At 43.6% G+C, this 13,446-nt stretch overlaps 1 protein-coding gene across 4 annotated transcripts in view; it reads right to left on the minus strand.

Moving 5' to 3' along the window:
* Window positions 1-13,446, minus strand: part of LOC137333080 (monocarboxylate transporter 8-like) — a 104,513-nt gene that overhangs the window by 44,872 nt on the left and 46,195 nt on the right. The window lies entirely within an intron of this gene.

Consider the following 13,446-nt stretch of genomic DNA (forward strand, 5'->3'; position numbering starts at 1 on the left):
CCCATAGGCTTGTACTTTTTTGACCAGTCTGCCATGTGGGACCTTGTCAAGAGCCTTGCTAAAATCCATGTAGACTACATCAAACGCATTACCCTCGTCCAACCTCCTTGTTTCCTCCTCAAAAAATTCAATCAAGTTAGTCAGACATGACCTTCCCTTAACTAATCCATGCTGACTGTCCTAGATTACTCCATGCCTTTCTAAGTGACGGTTTATCCTGTCCCTCAGAATTGATTCCAATAATTTGTCCATCACCGAGGTTAGACTGACTGGTCTATAATTACTCGGTCTATCCCTCTCTCCTTTTTTAAACAACGGTACGGCGTTAGCAGTCCTCCAATCCTCTGGCACCACGCCTGTATCCAGGGAGGATTGGAAAATGATGGTCAGAGCCTCCGTTATTTCCTCCCTTGCTTCTTTTAACAGCCTGGGATACATTTCATCCAGGCCTGGTGATTTATCTACTTTCAAAGATGCTAATCCCCTTAATATTTCCTCTCTCGCTATGTTTATCCCATCCAATATTTCACACTCCTCCTCCTTAATTACAATGCCTGCATCGTCCTTCTCTTTTGTGAAGACAGACGCACAGTCTTCATTAAGAACCATATCCACATCTTCCGCCTTCACACATAGGTTACCTTTTTGGTCTCTAATAGGCTCTACTCTTTCCTTAGTTATCCTCTTGCTCTTAATGTATTCATAAAACATCTTTGGTTTTTCCTTGATTTTATTTGCCAATATTTTTTCATGCTCTCTCTTTGTTTTCCTTTTGTAAACAATTTTACAACACCAAGTTATAGTCCAGCAATTTTATTTTAAATTCACAAGCTTTCGGAGGCTACCTCCTTCCTCAGGTGAACGATGTGGAAATTTCCTAATTTCCTTTTTAATTTCCTAATTTCCTAATTTCCTTTTTAATTTCACCCCTGCACTTTCTATACTCCTCTAGGTTTTCTGTAGTATTGAGTTCTCGGTGTCTGACATAACCTTTCTTTTTTTGCCTTATCTCACCTTGTGTGCTCCTTGACATCCAGGGAGCTCTAGATTTGGCAGTCCCACTCTTTTTCTTTGTGGGAACATGTTTACTCTGAACCCCTTGAATCTCCCCCTTGAATGCCTCCCACTGCTCTGACATTGATTTAGCTTCAAGTAGCTGTTTCCAGTCCATTTTTGCTAAATCACTTCTCGGCTTAGTAAAATTGGCCTTTCCCCAACTGAGAACTTTAACTCCTGTTCTATCTTTGTCCTTTTCCATAACTATGCTAATTCTAACTGGATTATGATCACTACCACCAAAATGCTCTTCCACTGATACACCTTCCACCTGCCCAGTTTCATTCCCTAAAACTAAATCCAGAACTGACCCCCCCTCTTGTTGGGCTTGCTACGTACTGGCTAACAAAGTTGTCCTGAATGCAATTTAAGAATTTTGTGCTCTCTATACCCTTCACAGTGTTTGTGTCCCAGTTAATATTCGGGTAGTTGAAATCCCCTACTATTACTGTCCTATTGTTTTTGCACTTCTCAGAAATTTACCTACATATTTGCTCTTCTATCTCCCTCTGACTGTTTGGGGGTCTATAGTACACTCCCAGTAACATCACTGCCCCTTTTTTGTTCCTTAGCTCAACCCATATGGCCTCATTTGATGATCCTTTTAACAAATCATCCCTCCTCACAGCTGTAATTGTTTCGTTAACCAAAATTGCTACCCCCCCTCCTTTTTTATCCCCCTCTCTATCTTGTCTGAAAACCCTGTAACCAGGAATGTTGAGCTGCTATTCCTGCCCCTCATTAAGCCATGTTTCTGTAATAGCTAAGATATCATACTGCCACTTGTCCATCTGTGCCCTCAGCTCATCTGTCTAATTCACTGTACTCCTTGCAATGAGGTATACACCTTTAAGCGCTGCCAAACTCCTTTGCTGTTTATTTTCTAGCCTTATCAGGGCTACTCCCCTCCTTTTCCATTCTGCCTGGATTTTCAAAACGTTAAGTACCCTGGAATATTAAGTTCCCAACCTTGTAATGGCTATTAGATCAAACCCATTTATCTCTATTTGTGCCACTAATTCGTCTACCTTGTTACAAATGCTTCGTGCATTCAGATAAAGAGCCTTTAATTTTAACTTTTTACCATTTTTCCCTGCTTTGACCTTATTCACAGATGCACTATTACCTTTAAACTCTCTGTCCCTTCCTGTCACACTCTGCTCATCTTTACCCAAATCGCTTCACTGCTCTGTTGCCTTGACTTTTCTCTTTAGATTTCTAAATTTCCCCTCACCTGACCCCTCCCCCTCCTTTTTAGTTTAAAACCCTATTTACAGCCCCAATTATTCGATTCGCCAGAACACTGGTCCCAGCCTGGTTTAAGTGGAGCCCGTCCCAATGGAACAGCTCCCTCTTTCCCCAGCACTGGTGTCAGTGCCCCATGAATTGAAACCTCTTCCTCCCCCACCACTCTTTGAGCCACGCATTTAACTCTCTGATCTGTTTGACCCGATGCCAATTTGCACGTGGCTCAGGAAGTAATCCAGAGATTATTACCTTTGAGGTTCTGCTTATTAATTTAGACCCTAGCTCCTCAAACTCCCTCAGCAGAACCTCATTCTTGATTCCAACTATGTCACTGGTTCCTACGTGGATCATGACAATCAGATCCTCCCCCTCATGCTCCAAGTTCTTTTCCAGCCGCAAGGGGATATCCTTAACCCTGCCATCGGGCAGGCAACACAGCCTTCGGGACTCTCGGTCGCAGCTGCTGCGAACAGTATCTATCTCCCTGACTATACTATCCCCTAACACTATCACATTCCTTTTTACTCCCCCCACTTGAATGGCCCCCTGTACCATAGTGCTGTAGTCAGTTTGCCCATCCTCCCTGCAGTCTTTGTTCTCATCCATACAGGTAGCAAGTACCTCGCACCTGTTGGACAAGGTTAAGGGCTGAGGCTCCTCCATCACTAGATCCTGGGTCCCCATACCTGCCTGACTCACAGTCACACCCTCCTGTCCCTGACCACTCACCAATTCTAAACTACTACATAATACATCACAATATAGCATTCCCCATCAGAAAGCAAAAAAATCCAGAATTTGTGATGATACCAAATATCTGAGAGCATTCCAGGAGTCTGTAAACACGCGTCAGCTGTGTGCTAATATTAATCAGAATGGAAACTGAAGCCTTTGTAATGTTTTTGTGGTTTTCCCTCCAGATGTTATTCTCAGTTTCAGCATCTCAAATCATCCCTTTCGTTGTGTTTGTGCTCCCTACAAATCAGTGTGTGCCTTTACCTGCCCAATGTCTAGGTAATTGTCAGTGAGCCCAGGGGTCGAACAGAAAACCCTTGTCACTGTATTTCAGCTAACTGGTTATATCACTTGCCCTCATGTGATCTCCCTCAATTTCAGAAGGTGGTAGAATTAACAGTCCACTGGCTTAGGCTATAAACTGCCAAACAGATTTATTAAACAGCAAACAGATAATAAACAGTAGCAATGACACACTATAGACCTGCAATATTTATAGGCTTAACTATCCCTTGTTGGAAGATAGAAAATAATACAATTACATCTGCTGCATTAAACTTCATCGTGAACTAGACCTGGTTCAAGGTCCTGAATTACATAACCGAATGCTGATGATCGGTCTATAGGGTCTCTCTCGCCTATCTATACCATTCTGATGATTTCCGATGGGCATCCAAATTAGAACAGGACTGCATGGGATACTTTTCCAAATGTGACCAGGACAAGAGAAATTTAATAAGTATCTTTTAAGTTCCACTAGAGCTGCCAACCAAAAATATATTCAAACAAGGCTTACAGGACACGTGTCATATTTCAGGATTTTTGACAATTTTTTCTTCACAGAAAGGATTTTGGGATTAAGGTGTGTTTAAGTGTTGTGTTTTAAAATAAAGTGAATTCATATAGGTTTAAAAAAAAACACAGGCTACAAGCATTGCAGATGTGCATTAAAGCCAGCCGGCCCGTTTACGGAATGCCACAGCTCACAGACTATTTCAAACAGATACAAAAAGAGGCAATTGTTACATCCGAGGCTCATTAGTGAATCACTAATGGTGAAGAAGTCAGCATCACAGCCCTCTCCCTGACTGGGAACAGGAAGATAAGATTAAAGGGGCACAGAAGCAGCCAGGTTATATACAAGAGGCTATGAGGTGTAGGCTGGGGGCCCAGAGTGGGAAGCTGAAATAAGAGTGGTCTGCTTTTGCAATTAGAAGTTGTCTAGAAAGAAGACAATACCAAAAATAAGCAAGTCAGTCCTCAAAAGTGATAGGGCACATGGTTTATTATTGATGCATGTTTTTCAAGGACAGAAACAAGATTAAGTTAAGTGGAATTTGCGCTGTCTGTTACTCTATATGTTCACTTGTTGTCTGTGAAATAAAGCAACGTAACAACTCACATCTGGCCTTGTCTCACCATGTGTTTCAGTCCACCATCAGAAGATGTGGAGAAGCTCATGTGAGGGCACGTGCAAAAGACACGATATCCAGTTCAGGTCACAAGGGTGTCCTATTATTACACCCTTGGGTTACACTATCATATAATTAGATTTTGGATAGTATGGGCACACCCCTAAATGTAAGATGTTCAGACCAGCCCCGCTGTACCCAAGAGAATATTTGAGACAGAACTGAAATTTGTAACAACACTTGTATTTGAATTGAAAGCCCTGGTTCCTCCCTCAGAGATCCTGGGGGTGAATTTCCTTGGGGCTTCCCCCAATTTGTTGCTGTAACTTTGAAAAAAAACCCTGATTACTTGATTTCGGACTATTGTGTATCAAAAGAAGCTGAGGCATTTTCAGTGAGGGAACTAAGGGGGGAAAATTGGATAGGGCCTGTTTTTGGGCGGGAGTAGCACAATCCGCTATTACCCCGTGCCCAATGGTCCCTGCGCAGGCAGGACGAGATTTTCGTCAGGCCTGAGGACTCACCTGCAATCTGCGTTGGAAATCAACGTTCAACGAGGATTCCATGCAATTTGCACTTTCCACCAGCATGGGGAGTTCCAATCTCTTAAAGGCAGACTATCTGTTAGAAACCTCTTAAAGGTAGCTGATACCTGTTATTTGCTGAATATACAGCCTGCTGTCTGCACAGAGTCTGAACGGAGATCAGACATCGCTCACGTAAAGCACAGATGCAGGTCCCATCTCTATGTTTACATACTGATGAGTTATGTTAAAACATTGAATAAAGATTGCACACCACTAAATCCCACATCCTCCAATCTGCATGCCAGACCTCACCAATCTGCCGATCTGAGAGTCCGTGTACCAAGGTTCTCTGTTGGTGCAAGAGGTGGACAGAAGGAGGGACATCCTATATCCGCGGTGGGTGGGAGGGAGCAAGAGGCCCTCCAGACATACATCCAAAAGGCAGTGGGAGGCAGTAGGGGATGAAGTCAATGCCAGGTGCACAGCATCATGAACATGAATGCAGTACAGGAAGAAGTTCAATGCTTTGGCATGAGTGGTCAAGGTGAGTAAGGTCAACAGTCAAGTGGCGTCTCCTACCAACTACACCATGAGCCGCATCCACTCCTCCACGCACTAAACCCCCCAACGCCCACCTACCAACAAACTCTTTCCATCAATACTCAACTCTTCCAATCAGATGCTTCCTCTCACCCTCACACATTACCACTGTTGCAAGCCGCCGACCCACAACTCACAGGCCACACACACTGGCAGCTATTCATACACGACAGGCACATTGCCCAGACACACGTCCCGCTTTTCTGCAGGAGAAGGTAGGGCATATCAGTAGGCAGCAAGTGGCAGTGGCATTCAGCCCCTCGAGACTCTTCCGCCATTCAATGAGATCACGGTGGAACTGTGACCTAACTCTATATATCCACCTTAGCCCCAAATCCCTTAATACCCTATCAATCTCAGATTTAGAATTCACAATTGAGCTAGCATCAACTGCCGTTTGCAGATGAGGTTCCCAAACTTCTCCCAACCTTTGCGTGTAGAAGCATTTCCTCACTTCAATCCTCATGTCCTGACTCTAAATGTTAGGCTATGCCCCCTAGACCTAATATTCAATTATAGGAGGCCTCCAAAAACAGTTACAAATGTCTCAGCAGCTGGAAGCAATAATCCAGCCACTAACCTGTACATCCTGCATGGTCCATTTAAACAGCGCTGGTGGGGGGGTCCTCCAGGCACTCTAAGACATGTACAGATGGTCGGGGTTAAGACTGTGCGTTGAGTTGAGCGTTAAGTCCCAAAATGGTGTCTATCACTTAAAATCAGCATTGTACACTGATTGAAGCCATTTTCTCCCTACTTTACGATTCCAGCGTTCGTTATCTGCGCCTGCGCTAACTCCTATACCAAGACGGCATTTGGCACACGTCATGCTAGAAACGTGCGTGCCCATCCAAGACACCATCTTGGATGTCGGAGAGGCGTGTAGCACCGAAACAATGGGCGCTACACGGCCCAATTTAGCGCCCCTAGTTTTTAAATCCACGAATACCAAGACAGAAAGAAAGAACCAAACAATCTATGTTTCTAAGATTTTAACATGATCTATGGTAGGTAGCCTTCGGTTGATGTAACTCCTTAGCCGCACAATCTGAAGATTTCAAAGAGATGGCAGGATTTCAAATGATTAACATACAATGTGGAAAGAACGCTGTAATTTATTGTGAATGCCATCATACCCATTGCCTTCAGCAAAACCATGTCGCAAATGTGGTCTGCTTCTTTTTTCAAAGTAATTGACTCAAAACAGCAAATGTAAATATTTGATTAATCATTCTACTTGTAAAACTACAAAGATTCCTGGCTGTCCAGGTTTTGCTTCCTCCTCTGCCAAAATTTCTAGATGGAAAAACCTATTTGCAGAGTTCCAGGTCACGGGGTAAAAAGAAATGCTGTCAAATAATTGATCTAAGGACTTGCAATTAAACTGAGCTTTGAACAGCCGAAAGCAATTTTTTCTTCATTCAATTTCTGCTCTCTGCTGATATTCATTGCTCGGTCCACATAGTGATGGTTCCCAGCAATCTCCAAGGTACCCTATGAACTGATTCTGTTCCTATAACCTTGCTGTCTTTTGCTGGGGATATCTGTTATATTTAAAGAGGTACTGTCATCATGAAAAAGTGCTTGGCAAGATTTTTTTTGTTTGTACCCAAATCATGTTGTACCACATCATCCTTTGCATGAATTTTTGTGATGAAAATGGTGTATGGCTTTCTTCCCCCAAACAAAAAGTTTGCTAAATAATTTTTTATGAAGTTAGTGCCCTTTTACAAAAATAATCAACACAGAAGACAGAAACCAATAGGAAATAAGAAACTCCCTTAGGTGGTGTGCATGCAGTAGAGAGAGACACACAGGCACATGAAGAAAGGATGGAATGAAGGAAAGAGCACATCTGCATGCAGACCACAAAAGCCTAGATTTTTTTCTTCGGCATTATTTTCATGCTGACGATAACTCCTTTATTTTAAACAGCATTAAAATAACACCAATTGGAAAATCCAGGCTAAAGGGAGAAAAAGAGACACCTACACAGATAGAGAAAAAGAGAGGCAGAAAGAGATAGAGACCCAGAAAGAGCGGGAGACACAAATACACAAAAATAGAGACAGATACACTCAAAGAGATAGAGAGACACATGGGGGGTAATTTTAACCCCCAAGAACGGGTAGGTTGGGGGTGGGTGGGAGGTTAATGTAGCAGCTTTTTTGGAGTGGGACCGCACCCTAGCTCCAACTTCCGGGTTTAACCCATGCGCGTCAGGATGCATGCACAATAGAAACCCGGAAATCCCATCCCAGCTTAAAGCCGGTGGACTGATATTTAAAGGGCAAGTTCAGGTCGTTGAAACACTTTAGGTACTTGACTTTTTGTGGATTCTGCAACAGAAATGGATTTAACTACTTCTGAACATGGGGGCTACCATTCTCTCCATTGCAGACATTCCCGCACATACCTGCGCCACCATTCCACTAATGCTGGAGATGGACTCATCCATCCTCTCCGTTATTGTGGAGAGTGTGCGGGGCACATTTTCCAGTACCTTGCAAAGGTGCAGCTGTAGCTCTATCATTCTCACTCTCAACGATAGTCCCCGGGTTCAGCATCTGTGTCCAGCTGAGCAGAGCTGGGAGAGGAGTGCGTCCACCGACGCGGACTCTCCACAGCTGCCCCTGCCACCAGTGTCTGCTTGTGCTCAGTTTTGAGTGGTGAATCGCCAGGTGACAACCCAGCTATCTGCCTAACAGGACCCAAGTGTAAGTATCCGCGCTGGTGCATGGCTGTCTGTCATGTGACGGTGCACCCTCAGAAGGAATGAGATCCTCTGAGGAATCGCTTTCTTCCACTGCGGCTCTTTCCTCTTGAAGGCGTGAAGGCCCTGGAAGATAACAGAAGCCGATATTAATTATTCTTCGGAAAAGGGACAATCTTTCCACTGACCATACTGAGGTCTGGAACAGTTTAATCATTGGTAAAATCAATTTGTGTGTAAGATGTTAAAGTTCTATCACCAGCCATCTGCAGGTTGCCAGTCTCTCCACCTCTGACGGATAGGCATGCAACTGTCCGACTGATATCCATGGCCTCCTCCTCCACATCTGTGAGCTGGGCTATTTGTGGTGGTCCACCTCCAGTCCTCGTCCTCTCCCTTGTATCTTGTGCTCCCCTACGAGGGGAGAAAGAACAGACCTGTGAGTGACTGAAGGTGACGTGTTCACCTGATGGATGAAATGTTTTGGGTGAGGCTGATAATGAAACAGATACATCAGAGGGTGATTATCGGGCAGATGCATCACATTGCATCAGGATTGGGGTGAGTGGGAGTGGTGAGTGCACAAATGGGGAGGTGAGGAAGTGCACAGAAAGTGAAGGATAGTTGTGAAACTTAAGTTGGTGTGAGGAGTGATGTGATGGGATAGACGTGCCAACACAGAGAGAGGCGGGGTGGGTGGGGTGTTGCACAACACAGTATTTGGGTGAATCAGCAAATGTACTCACTTTTCCTGTCCTGGTTAGGTCATTAAACCGCATTCTGCGCTGCAATGCAGCCATGACCTGGGCTTCTGTTGCTCACCTCTTCTGCCATCTCCAGCCACGCCTTCTTAGTGGCAGAACCAGGATTCTTCCTCCCGTCGCTTGGGTAAATTACCTCCCTCCTGGTTCTCACTGCACCCAGCAGTACTTCCAGTGAAGTATCAGTAAACCTGGGTGCTGCCTTTGCTCTCCTTGAATCCATTTCAGCATTTCTTCCTTTCTCCTCCAAAATCCGTTTTTGCATTGGCCCTTTAAATAGTGGACTTCAGATTGCGTCATTCGAGTGCACAGTACGCCCGCTGCGCAGCTTGGAGACATGAATTCCGGGAGTAAAATTAAAGTGCCTTCAATTTAGTTGTGATTGCAGATTCTGACGCGCTCACATTACTTCCGGGTTTCCCAAGCGATTAGCTACCCACCTGCTGAGTTCCCGGCTCCAGGTAAAAATCATGCCCCTGGACACTGAAAGAGAGAAGAGCACAGAGACAAAAAGACACAGAAAGCCAGAAAAAAACAAGAGATAATGGAGGCAATTTTAACCTAACCCGCCCGTTGGGAAACTGACAGGATCGCCCGATTTCTTTCTCCAATGAAATGGATCCCATGGGCTTTATGCCCGGCGAGTTAGGTTAAAATCACCCCCAATGAGAGTGAGCGAGAGAGACATACAGATGGACGCACACACAAAGAAACAGTCACACATATACACTGGGAGAGACACATAGCTTGAGAACAACTCAATAAGAGATTTAAAGAAACCAAGGACAGCTTCCCCATTCTCCCCTGAAGAGCTGGTCAGTACACTCTTCTCTCGTTACTCTCTGCAGGGTGATCTGCTTGTTTCCTGATCCCCTGAAAATCTTGGGATAAGCAAGAATGCAGATAATGAGAACTTAGATAATCAAGATTGTACAAAAGATTAAAAAACTGCAAATGCTGGAAATCTGAAATAATAACAGAAAATGATGCAAACACACAGCAGGCACTCTAGAATCATAGCAAGTTATGCACGGAAGGAGACCATTTGAGACAGTCATGCCTGTGTCACTGCTAACTCCACTTTTGTCTTATTTTCCTCCTCTTCCCCTGTACCATAGAATCATAGAATCATAGAAAGTTACGGCACAGAAGGGGGCCATTTGGCCCATAGTGTCCGTGCTGGCCGAAAAAGATCTATCCAGCTTAATCCCACTTTCCAGCACTTGGTCCATAGCCCTGTAGGTTACGGCACTTCAAGTGCGCATCCAAGTACTTTTTAAATGAGTTGAGGGTTTCTGCCTCTACCACCCTTTCAGGAAGTGAGTTCCAGACCCCCATCACCCTCTGGGCGAAAAAATTTCTCCTCAGCTCCCGTCTAATCCTTCTACCAATTACTTTAAATCTACGCCCCTGGTCACTGACCCCTCTGCTAAGGGAAATAGGTCCTCCCTATCCATTCTATCTAGTCCCGTCATAATTTTATATACCTCAATTAAATCGCCGCTCAGCCTCCTTTGTTCCAAAGGAAATACCCTTAAATATTTTTGCTTCTAGTATTAATCGTAAATTTATGCTGCCATTTTACTGATTCGCTGATCAGTGGGAATCTTTATTCATTATTTACCCTCTCAAACTTTTCAGAATTTCAAACACTTCTATTAACCTTCTCTGCTTCAGTAAGTACAGAGTTTTTTCAAGTCTCTCATCATAACTATATCCTCTCATCCCTGGTATTATTCGAATGAGGGGCGATCTTATTGAAACATATAAGATTGTGAAGGGGCTTGATCGGGTGGATGCGGTAAGGATGTTCCCAAGGATGGGTGAAACTAGAACTAGGGGGCATAATCTTAGAATAAGGGGCTGCTCTTTCAAAACTGAGATGAGGAGAAACTTCTTCACTCAGAGGGTAGTAGGTCTGTGGAATTTGCTGCCCCAGGAAGCTGTGGAAGCTACATCATTAAATAAATTTAAAACGGAAATCGACAGTTTCCTAGAAGTAAAGGGAATTAGGGGTTATGGGGAGCGGGCAGGAAATTGGACATGAATTTAGATTTGAGGTTAGGATCAGATCAGCCATGATCTTACTGAATGGCGGAGCAGGCTCGAGGGGCCGATTGGCCTACTCCTGCTCCTATTTCTTATGTTCTTATTATCCTAGTAAGTCTTATGTTACATCTTTTCCATGGCTTCAGTTAATTTAGTCAAGCATGACATGCCCTTTACAAATCCATGTTGACTGTCCCTGATAGCCCAACTCTCTAAGAGCTCACTAATGGCTTCTAGCAGTTTTTTTTACCACTGATATAATAATAACCGGCATAAATTCCTGGGCTTATCCTTTTCCTTTTTGTTATATAGGGGTGTAATACTTACCAGCTTCCAAGGTACAATGTCTGTTGCCAGTTCCTCACAAACCTTCCTCTCTATTCTGGAGTGTGGACCGCCCAGGCCCAGTGACTCTACACTTGGGTCCCTCAACAAAACAGTCTCTAACCCCACTGCTTCTTCCTTGAATCCCTTCCACCAGTTTCCACCAACTTCTCCTTCAACTCCACACACCTTCTCCAGATCAAATGTGTTGTTCTAATACCGACAGACCTGCTGCATATTTCCAGTATTTTCTGTTTATGTAGCAAATCTCCTGTGAAATTGTTTATGGCAAATCAAAGGAAATGTTGTTTTATAGTGACAGGAGCATTATACCATGTAATAGACAATGTATTGTTCTGTGCTAAGGTGCACCTGGGTTTATGTGGCCTGTCCCTTTAAGGCCACAAAACATAATTACTGTAAATAGCACACCCTGGAGTCAATTTCAGGTTAATTGCTGTTGGTAAGGGTACATTTGCAGCTTGGCAGACCCTTGTAAATTCCTAATTCCAGGTCAAAATAAACTAGCACAAAATTACAGATTTTCTTTCTCTTTTAATACTTTTGATGCTTTGCAATGTGACAGTCTCTAAACTATGTATATTTTACTGGATCTCCTGTGGCACTGCTCACACATAAGTCAGAGGACAAGAACATTAGACCATATAACTTGCAATGTATTATTCTGCTGCTGATGTGTAACTGTGCGCAACTTGGTGTGTCCCTTTAGGACCACACGGTGTAATTGCTAAGCCTTGCTCAGGTCAACAGGTAGCAGATCTTCAGGTCAAGTACAAGTAACACTGGCTTTCTTTCTTTTTAAAAAATGTTTATAAAGTGTCACGCCTGAAGTGAATTAGAAAGTAATATCTGTCCTATCCTCAGGTCAGTAGTAAAAAAAAATTAATATTCTCTTCTGGTAAAGAGGCACGCTCACTTGGTAAAGCACTTTGTAAGATACTGTTTCCAAGTTTGTCAACACGAATGTCCAATGACATAGATTGGTGCATCAACAATATTATCAAGCCCCTCACTCACAAATACTGGGACCATTCTTGACGAAGCAAATACAGCAGCTTGCTAACAGTGGGTGACGTGTGTCCCTTTGTTACTGATTCTTCAACAAGAGGACATAGTCTTTCTCTATACACTCTGTCAAAACCTTTCAGAATTTTTAGAACCTCTATTAATATCTCCTTATAGCCTTCTCTGCTTCATACAATTGTTTCATATACAAGTATACACCGGATTGTCGTAAAAACCCATCTGGTTCACTAATGTCCTTTAGGGAAGGAAACCTGCCGTCCTTACCCGGTCTGGCCTATATGTGACTCCAGACCCACAGCAAAGTGGTTGATTCTTAATTGCCCTCTGAAATGGCCTAGCAAGCCACTCAGTTGTAAAATCTCGCTAGGGATGGGCAATAAATGCCGGCCTTGCCAGCGACGCCCACATCCCGTGAACGAATTTTAAAAAAGTGTATATTTATACATATCTATAGTTATCTCAGGTTACTTTAATGCAATTCTTGGCGGCTGGTTTTGTGAGCGGCACAACAGTGGGCTAAAAAGCAGGTTGCATGCTGTCCACGGATGATTGATGACACAGAGAAACTCAATCATGAGAAGAAGAACATTACATGAAAAATTACACGTGAATTTATATTGACTAAAAATAAAATACTCAGGCCTGGGGTGGGGTTTCAGATACAAAAAGGTTGATTGGGATAGAACCGTGTTGAATGGAAGATAAAGTGTGATGAAATGCAGCAGGCAGTTCATCAGATCAGGTGGACATGCAGTCAAGGTCACTGGGACTGAGACAGATCAGAATGGGAACAATTCCACCCCACCAACCTTCAAGTTTCCAGTAACTTCCAGGCCTCCTGTCAAGGGCATGGTTTCATCTAGGTGTTAAAACAGCTGACCAGGCCCCCAAACGACTTTCACTGAGAGACACTTTCATATTTCAGCTGTAAACTTTATTTAACGTTACTGACTTACTTGTGTGCATTTGTGTGT

This window comes from Heptranchias perlo, chromosome 15 (assembly GCF_035084215.1).
Source record: "Heptranchias perlo isolate sHepPer1 chromosome 15, sHepPer1.hap1, whole genome shotgun sequence".
Taxonomy (NCBI): domain Eukaryota; kingdom Metazoa; phylum Chordata; class Chondrichthyes; order Hexanchiformes; family Hexanchidae; genus Heptranchias; species Heptranchias perlo.